Here is a 12,883-nt window from a genome sequence, read left to right on the forward strand (position 1 = left end):
ACCAATAAAGCTACCCCACCTCCTTTTCTTTCATGTCTATCCCTCCTGAATATTGAATATCCCTGAATGTTGAGCTCCCATCCTTGGTCACCCTGGAGCCATGTCTCTGTGATCCCAACTATATCATATTCATTAATAACAATCTGCACTTTTAATTCATCCACCTTGTTACGAGTGCTCCTTGCATTGACACACAAAGCCATCAGGCTTGCTTTTACAACACTCTTGGCCCTTATACAATTATGTTGAAAAGCGGCCCTTTTTGATTTTTGCCCTGGACTTGTCGGCCTGCCACTTTTACTTTTCACCTTACTACTATTTGCTTCAACCCTCATTTTACACCCCTCTGTCTCTCTGCACTTATTCCCATCCCCCTGTTGTGAACAAACCTCCTCTCTCCTAGTCTCTTTAATTTGATTCCCACCCCCGAACCATTCTAGTTTAAAGTCACCTCAGTAGCCCTCGCTAATCTCCCTGCCAGGATATTGGTCCCCCGAGGATTCAAGTGTAACCCATCCTTTTTGAACAGGTCATAACTGCGCCAAAAGAGGTCCCAATGATCCAAAAACTTGAATCCCTGCCCCCTGCTCCAATCCCTCAGCCACGCATTTATCCTCCACCTCATTGCATTCCTACTCTCACTGTCATGTGGCACAGGCAGTAATCCTGAGATTACTATCTTTGCGGTCCTTTTTCTCAACTCCCTTCCTAACTCCCTATATTCTCCTTTCAGGACCTCTTCCCTTTTCCTACCTGTGTCATTGGTACCTATATGTACCACAACCTCTGGCTCCTCACCCTCCCACTTCAGGATATCTTGGACGAGATCAGAAATATCCCGGACCCTGGCACCAGGGAGGCAAACTACCATCCGGGTCTCTGGACTGCATCCACAGAATCGCCTGTCTGACCCCCTTACTATCGAGTCCCATATTACTACTGCCCTCCTCTTCCTTTCCCTACCTTTCTGAGCTACAGGGCTGGACTCTGTGCTGGAGGCACGGCCACTGTCGCTTCCCCCAGGCAAGCTGTCCCCCCCAACAGTACTCGAACAGGAGTACCTATTGTCAAGGGGCACAGCCACTGGGGTACTCTATATTACCTGACTCTTCCCCTTCCCCCTCCTAACCGTGACCCACTTGTCTGCCTCTTGTGGCCCCGTGGCCCTGGTGTGACCACCTGCCTGTAACTCCTCTCTATCAACTCCTCACTCTCCCTGACCAGACGAAGGTCATCGAGCTGCAGCTCCAGTTCCCTAACGCGGTCCCTTAGGAGCTGCATCTCGGCGCACCTGGCACAGATGTGGACGTCCGGGAGGCTTGGAGACTCCAGGGCCTCCCACATCCGGCTCCGAGGACAACAAGCTGCCCTCACATTCATACTACCCCTTTCCTCAAATAACAAAAAATGATTACCAAACCTTCCTCACCTCGCCCGTTTCCACCTAAGCCCGTTGAGCTGAAGCCCTTAAGCCTTCACTCTGCTCCCGGCTCACTCCGCAGCCCACAAACTGCGCTGCCCGCTGTATGAGGCTCTGTTCCTTTTAAATCTTCCGCGCTTCACTGCCCGACGTCACACGCCTGCGCAGTCCCGCCTCTCTGAACACCGATGGAGAAAAAACGAAAAATTCAAAACTGGCTTCCTCCGCACACCTGCTCCGATTCTCAGACTTCCTTCTTCGAATTAAACCCGAAGCAGGATTTCTGTCCTTTTAAATGTTCCGCGCTTCACTGCCCGACGTCACACGCGTGCGCCGTCTAGCGTCTCTGAACACCGATGGAAAAAAAAACGAAAAATTCAAAAATGGCTTCCTCCGCACTCCCGCTCCAATTCTCAGACTTCCTTCTTCGAATTAACGAAGCACATTCATTTCTCAATTGCTAGAAACTTCTGGACTATTCTAGTGGTATTTATTATTATAACTTCCTGGAGATTTACATAAATATTGCTTTGTAGGCCTGATTGTTTAATTTGGTATTGTGTAGTAACTTTGGGATAATAGATATTATCCCAAAGTTGTAGATATTACTATTGGAACAACGTATACCCTGTTCATGTTCCATTGTCTTTCAGTTTCCTCTTGTAATTCAGCATATTTCAGGCATTTTTCACTTACTGATTTCTGTATGCTTAGAATGAATATATCTATTAATCAAGCAGTTCTTGCTTGTTAATCCTGTATCATTATATCCGGACAGTTATTATGGATTGACCTATCTGTAATAATGAATCAGTCGCAATACTATTTGTATGACTCTGACTCTAAAACTGGATCAGGCTTGTAGTTATAGTAAGCTATGGTGTATTTTATGAGTTTATATATTAAAGCAAGATCTCAGTGAATGATGTTTGCTACTTGATTGTGCCTGTGTAAGTAATCAGATTGAGTTAAACTGCTGTTGTAATGTGTTGGATGGTTTCTAGTTTCTGGAAGCATTTTCTGTGTTTATCGTCTTGAATCTGTTGGTCGTTTATTAGGTATTTTTGATTTTTTTGTGTTAACCACCTGATCCTGTATTGCCACAAGGAGCCCCTCTGTTTCTGGGAAGAGGACTCCACCTCTGAGCCAAGCGTTCGATGCTTCCTTGTCGGCATCTAGTCTGCTCAGATCATGGGAATGTCTTCCATGGAGGGTCACACTCTTCCCGAGATTAACTTTCTCTTCTCTGCTGACAATTTCTTCATTGTTCTTGGTTGTGCTTTCATTTGGGTTTAGTGTTGTGTACTTCTTACCAGAATTCCAAATGCTCACATGGAGTGCTGAATCCCGTTTTCGTTGTTGGAAGTATATCCTCAGAAGCTTTATCTGATTGATGTGTAATTGTTTTATGTCTGTTATTCCTCTTCCTGTTTCTGTCCTAGGTACGATTAATCTAAGTTCATTCGAATGAACATAGAGTTTTCTAAAATTTGTTATTTCAATTTTTATTTTTCTTTGTGAATTTAACCAGATCGCTTTCGGTCCAAGGTATTACACCAAAAGAATACATTAATATGGGGTTTATTGCCTTTGTTATATTTTTACTATTGAGCTCTGTTTTCTTAAGCCTTGAAGTAAATTCTGTCAGAAGTTTTCCCTTTAGTCATAGACATAGTCATAGTCATACTTTATTGATCCCGGGGGAAATTGGTTTTCGTTACAGTTGCACCATAAATAATTAAATAGTAATAAACCATAAATAGTTAAATAGTAATATGTAAATTATGCCAGGAAATAAGTCCAGGACCAGCCTATTGGCTCAGGGTGTCTGACCCTCCAAGGGAGGAATTGTAAAGTTTGATGGCCACAGGCAAGAATAACTTGCTATGACGCTTAGTGTTGCATCTCGGTGGAATGAGTCTCTGGCTGAATGTACTCCTGTGCCCACCCAGTACATTATGTAGTGGATAGGAGACATTGTCCAAGATGGCATGCAACTTGGACAGCATCCTCTTTTCAGACACCACCATCAGAGAGTCTAGTTCCATCCCCACAACATCACTGGCCTTACGAATGAGTTTGTTGATTCTATTGGTGTCTGCTACCCTCAGCCTGCTGCCCCAGCACACAACAGCAAACATGATAGCATTGGCCACCACCGACTCGTAGAACATCCTCAGCATCATCCAGCAGATGTTAAAGGACCTCAGTCTCCTCAGGAAATAGAGACGGCTCTGACCATTCTTGTAGACAGCCTCAGTGTTCTTTGACCAGTCCAGTTTATTGTCAATTCGTATCCCCAGGTATTTGTAATCCTCCACCATGTCCACACTGACCCCCTGGATGGAAACAGGGGTCACCAGTACCTTAGTTCTCCTCAGGTCTACCACCAGCTCCTTAGTCTTTTTCACATTAAGCTGCAGATAATTCTGCTCACACCATGTGACAAAGTTTCCTATCGTAGCCCTGTACTCAGCCTCATCTCCCTTGCTGATGCATCCAACTATGGCAGAGTCATCAGAAAACTTCTGAAGATGACAAGACTCTGTGCAGTGGTTGAAGTCTGAGGTGTAAATGGTGAAGAGAAAGGGAGACAAGACAGTCCCCTGTGGAGCCCCAATGCTGCTGATCACTCTGTCGGACACACAGTGTTGCAAGCACACGTACTGTGGTCTGCCAGTCAGGTAATCAAGAATCCATGACACCAGGGAAGCATCCACCTGCATCGCTGTCAGCTTCTCCCCCAGCAGAGCAGGGCGGATGGTGTTGAACGCACTGGAGAAGTCAAAAAACATGACCCTCACAGTGCTCGCTGGCTTATCGCACCATGATCTATTTTCTTAGCTTGTTGATTTCCCAAATACTCACATTCATCCATAAGCTGTATTGTGTTTTGCTGCTCTGTTTTATATTCTACTAGCTCTATTGCACCTTTCTTTATGCACAATGTTCTGCACTTATCTACTCCAAAGTTCATGTTTATATCTTTAGAAAATAGTTCTACTATTTAAATTGCTTTAGCATTACTGATGGAACATATAATTTCAAATCATCCATATGTAGAGGGTATGTCAAAGTACAATTTGTTTGGCTGTTTCTTGATTTGATAACCAATTTTCATCTGATTCAGTAAAGTAGAGAGTGGTTTTGAAGGTAGACAAAACCATTGTGGGCCTAAAGAGTTACCCTGGAAAATGCCTTGATTTATTTTGATAACAGTGGTTGTTCTTTTTTGGCTTTTAATAGATAGAGTGATTATAGCATGCCAATCAATGCTTCATTAGATGTTGGTGGAATTTCACAAGTACTGGGTGTAGTTTATATATATTCTATTAACCATGAGTATGAGACAGAATAAAATGCTTTTTGGAAGACAACATAACAACATGAAAGATTTCTGCTTTTCCATCAAGCTTGATTTAGAATTAGAGAATCTATTATCAGTTAGACATGCACTGTACTGGAGGAACTCAGCAGGCCAGGCAATATCTACGGAAAAGAGTGAACAGTCGACATCAGGACTGGGATAGAAGGATGAAGGAGTCAGAATAATAAAGTGTGGGGAGGGAAGGAAAAAGTTCAAGGTGGCAGGTGATAGGTGAAACTGGGAGAGGGAGAGGGGGTGAAGTAAAGAGCTGGGAAGTTGATTGGTGAAAGAGATAAAGGGCTGGAGAAGGAGGTATCTGATAGAAGAGGACAGAAAACCATGGAAGAAAGGGAAGGGGGAGGAGCACCAGAGGGAGGTGATGGGCAAATAAGAAGAGAAGATGTGAGAAGGAAACAAGAATGGGGAATGGTGAAAGTGAGGAGGGGGACAGTTTTCGCAATTAACTCCCTCTGGTGCTCCTCCCCCTTCTCTTTCTTCCATGGTCTTACATTGATTCTGTTGTGTTTCTTGTATTTACTATGAATGCCCACAAGAATCTCAGCGTTACGTATGGTGACATATATGTACTTTGAACTTTGAAAACGCTAGAACCTATGAAAAGACAAGCCTTTTAAGCTGCACTTGATTTAAAGAATGTTTAAATGTGTAAACATAAACACCCTTCAAGAGGAGGTGACCAGCCTCTAGTTCTTTACTAGCTGTCAGGCTTCCTTTGCTTCTGTTGTGGTTTAAATGAGTGAGAGGGAGCATAGAGTTGGTGCTTGCAAAAGCGGCCATGGTTGGGGGCTTGGGGTTTGCTCCATCTGACACGTATGCTCCTAACGTGCTCTGAGGCTTTTGTGTATGGGGGATGGGAAGAGCATGTTTGCTTTTTGAAGGTCATTGAAAGTGTAGACTCGATTCTTAACTTTGACCACTCCCCTTGCTGGGTTCACAAATTGTGCTTTCTATTTACTCTGTGAATGATCCACAGAAAGAGACAGGTCCAGAAACTCGTAAAAATGGCAATGAACCCAGAAAGCTCATTACAGGAGCAAATCTAATTCTACTGCCAAACCTCAGCATAATCTTTAAGCCAATTAGGATGCAATATATTGAGCATGGACACTTGCTTGCAGAGGTTGTGTGGCAGATTAAGAGGACTTGAATTTGACTATTTTTAAGCAAGCCCTTTTAACAAATTGTTGCAACTTGAATTCACCAGTGCTTGCTTACCTCAGAGCCAAATGTCTTAAAATTCCAGGAATTAAAGGATGACTGCAATTTTCTTGGAGAAATAGCTAAAACATATTGAACAATGATGATTCACCTTCAGCCCTCCTCCAGTTACATGCAGAAAATCTTGTTGTGTTAAGATGTAAGCTTGGCTTTCTTGGGAGTATGAGCTAAAGCTCCTCAGCAGAGTTCTGAGCCCATCTTGTAAGCATAATGGAGACTTGCTTGCTGCAGATAAGCCCTCAGTCTAGCAACCCAGATAGGTCTGCTTGTACCACTGTCCAAATGAAATCTGCTCTTCATGATTTGAAGAAGTGTATATCTGTACAGTTAGTGCCAAAAGGTCTGAACTTATTTCATTCCCTGTAATGAAGGCTTATATCCTGTTCAAGACCAAATTTATACACATACAAGTTCAAGTTCAAATTTAAGTTTAATTGTCATTCAACCATACAGATGTATATTTCTTCCAGTGAGTATAGGCTCAAAGCCATCAAACGCTCCTCATATGTTAATCTTTCATTCCTGGAAACATTTCGTAAACCACCTCTGGACCCTCTTCAAGACCAGCACATCTTCTCATAGATAAGGGGCCAAAAGCTGCTCACAATATTCCAAATACAGTCTAACGAATGCCTTATAAAGCCTCAGCATCACATCCCAGCACTTATAAAAAGAATGCTAATTTTGCATTTGCCTTCCTTACCACCAACTCAATCCGCAAGCTAACCTTTAAGAGATCCTGCACAAGGACTCCCAAGTCCCTTTGCACCTCTGATTTTTGAATTTGCTCTCCATTTAGAAAATGTCTACACCTTCATCCTTTCTACCAAAGTACATGACCGTACATTCCCTATGCTATATTCTATCTGCCACTTCTTTGCCCATTCTCCCAATCTGTCTAAGTCTCCCTACTTCCTCAACATTATCTGCCCCGCCACTTATCTTTGTATCATCTGCAAACTTGGCAAAAAGACATCAATTCAATCATGCCTATCATTGACATACAACATGAAAAGAAGCGGTCCCAATACTGGCCCCTGCGGAACAGCACTACACACTGGCAGCCAAACAGAATAGGCCCCTTTTATTCCCACTCTTTGCTACCTGCCAGTCAGCCAATCTTCTATCCATGCCAGTATCTTTCCTGCAATACCATGGCCCCTCCTTATCTTGCTAAGCAACCTCATGTACGGAACTTTGTGAAAAGGGGAGGGTGGGAGGGTACGTCGACTCAGACCATAAGGTCTGTGTCGGGCATTTTCATGTTGGGCAAGTGGCCAAGTGGATAAGGCGTTCGTCTAGTGATCTGAAGGTCACTAGTTCAAGCCTCAGCTGTGGCAGCATGTTTGTGTCCTTGAGCAAGGCACTTAACCACATATTCCTCTAGTGTCTGTGTGAGGAGTGGTGCCCCACACAGACTTCCAATCTGCACCTTGTAAGACATGAAAAAGGCTTTGTGAAAAGCATTCTGAAAATCGAAGTAAACAACATCTACTGACTCTCATTTGTCTATCCTGCCTGCTCTTTTCAGCAAGGATTTCCAACAGATTTGTCGGGCACCATTTCTCCTGAAGGAAACCATGCTGACTTTGGCCTACTAAGTACTCCGAAACCTCATCCATAGTTATGGATTCCAACATTTTACCAACTACTAAAGCAGGCTAATGGGTCTATAATTTTTCTGTTTCTGCCTCCCTCCCTTCTTAAAGTGTGGAGTGACATTTGAAATTTACCAGTCCTCAACAATCTCTTCAACGACCTCTTTCAGAACCCTGGGGTGCAGTCCATCTGGTCCAGGTGATTTATCAAATTCAGATCTTTCAGCTCCCAAGCACCTTCTCTCTAGTAATAGCAATTACGCTCAATTCTGCCCCCTGACACTCTTGAATGTCTTGCATATTGCTAGTGTCTGCCACAGTAAAGAATGATGCAAAGTACTTGTTAAGTTCATCCGCCATTTCTTTATCCTCGATTGCTACCTCTCCAATGTCATTTTCAAGCAGTCCAATATCCACTCTTGCCTCTCTTTCTCTCTTTACTTTTTATATATCTGAAAAAACTTCTGGGATCCTCTTTTATATTATTAGCAAGTTCTACCTTCAATTTCATTTTCTCTCATTATGGCTTTTTTAGTTGCCTCTGTTGGTTTTTAAAAGCTTCATGGTCCTCTACATTCCCATTAATTTTTGCTATAATATATGCCCTCTGGTTTCCTTTAAGCTGCCTTTGACTTCCCTTGTCAGCCACGGTTGCCTCATCCTCCCTTTAGAATACTTCTTCATCTTTGGGATGTATCTGTACTGCGCCTTCTGAATTGCCCCCAGAAACTCTGGCCATTGCTGTTCTGCTATCATACCTGACAGCATCCCCTTCCAATCAACTTTTGCCAGCTCCTCTCTCGTGCCTCTGTTATTCCTCTTAGTCCACTGTAATAATGATACATTTGATTTTAACTTCTCCCTCTCAAACTGCAGGGTGAATTCTATCATAATTATGATCACTCTCTCCTAGGGGTTCCTTTACCTTAAGCTCCCTAATGAAATCTGATTCATTACACAACACCCAATCCAGAATTGTCCTGGTGGGCTCAACTACAAGCTGCTCTAAAAACCCTTTCTCTCTTTTGGGATCTGGCACCAACTTGTTTTTCCCAGTCTACCTGCATATTGAAATCCCCCATGACTATTACCTGCCCTTATTACATGCTTTTATATCTCCTGTTGAAATTTAGATCCCACATCTTGGCTCCTGTTCAGGGGCCTGGATATAAATCCCATCAGGGTATTTTTTTTACCCTTGCAGTTTCTTAGCTCTACTCTCAATGATTCTACATCTTCCGATCCTACATCACTTTTTTCTAAGGACTTGAGTTCATTTTCTCACCAAACAAAGTCACCCTACCCTCTCCGCCTAGTTGCATGTCCTTTCTTTTTTTTTAAATATAAAAGGACACAGAATAAAATGTTTACACAAACTAATTCATGCTTTATATTAAATGTTCAAGTTAATGGAACTATGCATAAAAGTTGTGTTTGACACTATGGTTACCTTGTTTTATAATGAATTTATAACAATGAAGATACCCAAATGGTATCAAATCCCACCCCCATTTCCCCCGTCCCCTGATCATACAATACTTAAACCCACACTGTCATGAGGTGCTGGTGTTCATGGTCAGGTCAACTCTAAACTCCTCCTATTGCCCTATTTCAGATACTAAGCATTACACAGCAAGTCAAAGGCTCAGACTATAGCGTTTGAAAAGTAGTCATTTGGAAACCAGGGGAACAGCAAGTCTCCATATGCTGTGTAAAAAGTTCATAAATGTTATTACGTCTAATACAGTACATGTGATAGTATGCATTAGATCCCTACAACAACACACACTCGTGTCTCTTCTTATGTTTGACTTGTAATGCAGCCCGTGTGGCCAGCTCAAAGACTTCCCGGACACCTTCCTTTGTTTTGGCAGAACACTCCATGTAACCAAAAGGACTGATCTTGTTGGTCATATCCTGCCCTTCCTCTGGCTTTACAGGTTCCTGTTTCATCTTGGCAAGTTCTTTCTGTGTGTTTTCATCATCTCTCAAGTCCTTCTTGTTTCTGACTAGAATTATTGGCACACTGGGACAAAAGGGCTTCACTTCAGGTGTCCACTTCTCAGGAATATTTTCAAGCTATCTGGACTATCAATTGAGAAACACATTAAAGTAACATTGGTGTCTGGATAGGAGAGAGGTCGGAGTCTATCATAATCTTCTTGCCCAGCTGTGTCCCAGAGTGCAAGTTCAACCTGCTTGCCATCCACTTCGATGTCTGCAATGTAGTTTTCAAAAACAGTTTGAACATACACCTCAGGAAGTTGATTTTCACTGAAGACAATCAGAAGACATGTCTTGCCACAAGCACCATCTCCAACAATCACCAACTTTTTCCAAATTTCAGCCATCTCTGCTGTGAGCGCTCAAGTCGATCTGGGACCACAGTAAACGCACAGCCTCCACCTCAGCTCCCTTGTCTGTCCTTTCAATACAAGATGTATCCTTGGATGTTTGGCTTCCAACTATAATTTACTTTCAGTCACGTCTCTTTGATGCCTACAACATCATACCTGCCAATCTCAAACTGCGCTACAAGGTCATTTACCTTATTCCGTATACTACAGGAATTCAAATATAACACTTCCAATCCTGTATTCATTACCCTTTTCAATTATGCCTCCATGTTACCCTTCAACTCATCCCACTGACTACAATTCTGCCCTATCATCTGCCTGTCATTCCTCACAGTCTCAGTCCACACTGCATCTATTTGTATACCAGCTGCACCATCCTCAGCCCTATCATTTCCAGTTCCCATCCCCCTGCCAACTTACAAACGTAGTTTAAACCCTCCCCAATAGCTCTGGCATACCTACCCACAAGGGTATTGATTCCCCTCGGGTTTAGGTGTAACCCTTCTGTTTTGTACAAGTCATACCTTCCTCAAAAGTTATCACAATGATCCAGAAATCTGAAACCCTGCCCCCTGTACCACTCCCTTGGTCAAACATTCATTTGTACTATCATCCTATTCCTGCCCTGACTAACACATGACACTGGGAGTAATCCAGAGATTACTACCTTGGAAGTCCTGTTATAATGGATTTCCATTGCAAACATAAATCTTAAAGAGAGTGACAGCTGTTGCCAGTTGCATTTGTGCTCAGGAATGAGAGTGGGGTTGGAAGACGGAATGCAGTAAATGGAAAGAGATGAGAACAAGTTGAGAGCATTTACTGGGGGAGCAATGGGGACAAATAACCAGAACAGGTTGAATGTTACCAGCATTTTTGAGCTAAGTTTACCATGTTTCCCTTCAATACAATGAGAAGCTAATTAAAAAATAAACCTGACAGGGGACAAGTGAGTGAGTTCAGTGAACTTCACACTGACTTGAATAGAATTGATTCTGCTTATAAAGGACTACTCTTAAAAATTCAAGGCCGCTTCTTTTTCAATGGTGGCTTGATTAATTGAATGGTGCCCAGCTCTAAATTCCTCCAAACACTATTTGCTTTTTAAATGATATTGCTGAGAAATGCATTCAGTTTTGGCTGGAATTGAGGAGGGTGTGTGTGCGTATATACATAAGGTTTTCTTAGTGTTTTGCCCAGAAACTGGAACACAGAACCTGAAGCAGCTAGTGTCACTCCTTGTAAAATGGACAACTGCTGTGCAGACCGAGAGCTTGTCAAGGAGCTTCAATCATAGCAGGGTGAAAGAATTTTCAGCAAGCATTTGCTAGACCACTGAATAGACTGCCCTCAGCCTCTCCTTCTCCCTGCCCAAAAACCAACACGCTCCACCACCCTGCAACCCTTACCAAGCCTTATCTTAACATTATGTACTCTCCAATACAGTATGCTAATTTATCTCCGTTTCAAGGTCAAGAGGAATGGTGATGCAACTAGCAGAGCTGCTGCCTCACAACCCCAGTAACCTGTGTAGAATGCTGATCTCCGGTAGACTGTCTTCCACCTATGACTGCATGGGATTTCCCCCAGTTGCTCTGCTTTCCTCCCACAGGTCAAAGATGTACCACTTGATAGGTTGATTGCCATTATAAATTGCCCTTAGTGTGCTGCTGATTGATACAATTAGATGATGCAAATGTTCTAATTTGCAAATGAATAGAGAAAAATGGATTAAACTAAGTGCAATTCTGTACCTTCTGGTAACTGTACCCTCTCTGTCCTTTCCCATTTTCTCTCCTCTTGATCCATTGCACCCATCACCCCACCTCTTTGCCCTCCTCCCACTCACTCCATTTGCCCATCACCCACACACCCCTCCGACGATTGCCGCTGCCACTATTTGCCTCTGCCCTCCCCACCTCCCACCCTTTACTCCATGCTCCACTCCTATCAGTTGCCATCCTTTTCAATCCAATGTCACCTTCACCTATCAGCTCCCATTTTCGAACATCAATCCCATTCTTCCATCCCTCCTCCTCAATCTGCCTATCCATCTGCGCCTTCACTTGGATCCACCTGTCACATGCCACCTGTTGCTCCACCCTTTCCTCTCTATCCTCTTTATACTGGCTAGCTTACTCCTGCCTTTATCTTTGGCAAAGGCAAGGGGGTGGTTTTAGTGCTGTGATTCAAATATCCACCACTGCCACTCCATCCACCCTTTAATGCAAGCCATGCCTCAGTAAACCACGTCTGATGGGTGTACTTTTGCAGCCTTGTTCGATTCTGGCAATCCACTGCCTGCGCAGCCTTGTTCTCCAGCTTGTGTCTGTCAGGGCCAGGGTCCAAAATTACTCTTCTCCCTGCTACAAAGGATTGTTTTGAATTCTATCAAGATTCTTCTTCCCCAACCACCCCACCCACCCCATCAAGGACTTGTGATTTGATTATAGTTAAAGACCAAGCTGGGATATGGTTTGCAGAGATCCAGGGTGATCGGTGAATTCACTGTGACAGTGCTGGATGTCCACAAGGTGATTGAAAGGGATCCAGCGTGCTTTTCCAGCACCTCTACCTCAAGATAGTAGAGCTGACCAGCAGTGGGCCTTCAATACAAAAGGCAGTACCTCGTGCTCAAACCTCGTATATTCCAATCAATATTGTTGCTCATGAAATTAGCTTAGACAACAGAAAATTACCTTCCCAGGCTGCCCATTATCACACTCTGACCCCCAGTCATTCGTTGGATTACTGAGTTTTCCTTTCATTGGTTTCCTGCATTTCCCTTCATCTTAACCAGGCTGAGGACTTTAATTATCATTCACACTTGGGCATGTTCTCTCCAATTAGTGCTGTAATGGTGAACCCTTTCCTCATTCATCAACTCTTTACTGCTTAAAGA

General features: G+C 43.2%; 1 protein-coding gene and 1 pseudogene across 1 annotated transcript in view; one reads left to right on the top strand and one right to left on the bottom strand.

Annotated features, from left to right (window-relative positions):
- LOC134353791 (potassium voltage-gated channel subfamily KQT member 1) overlaps positions 1-12,883 on the top strand; it is an 876,116-nt gene that overhangs the window by 735,132 nt on the left and 128,101 nt on the right. The gene's annotated exons all lie outside the window — the stretch shown is intronic.
- On the bottom strand, positions 9,329-9,981 carry LOC134354307 (rho-related GTP-binding protein RhoC-like; annotated as a pseudogene).

Source organism: Mobula hypostoma, chromosome 11, assembly GCF_963921235.1.
Source record: "Mobula hypostoma chromosome 11, sMobHyp1.1, whole genome shotgun sequence".
In the NCBI taxonomy this organism is placed as follows: Eukaryota; Metazoa; Chordata; class Chondrichthyes; order Myliobatiformes; family Myliobatidae; genus Mobula; species Mobula hypostoma.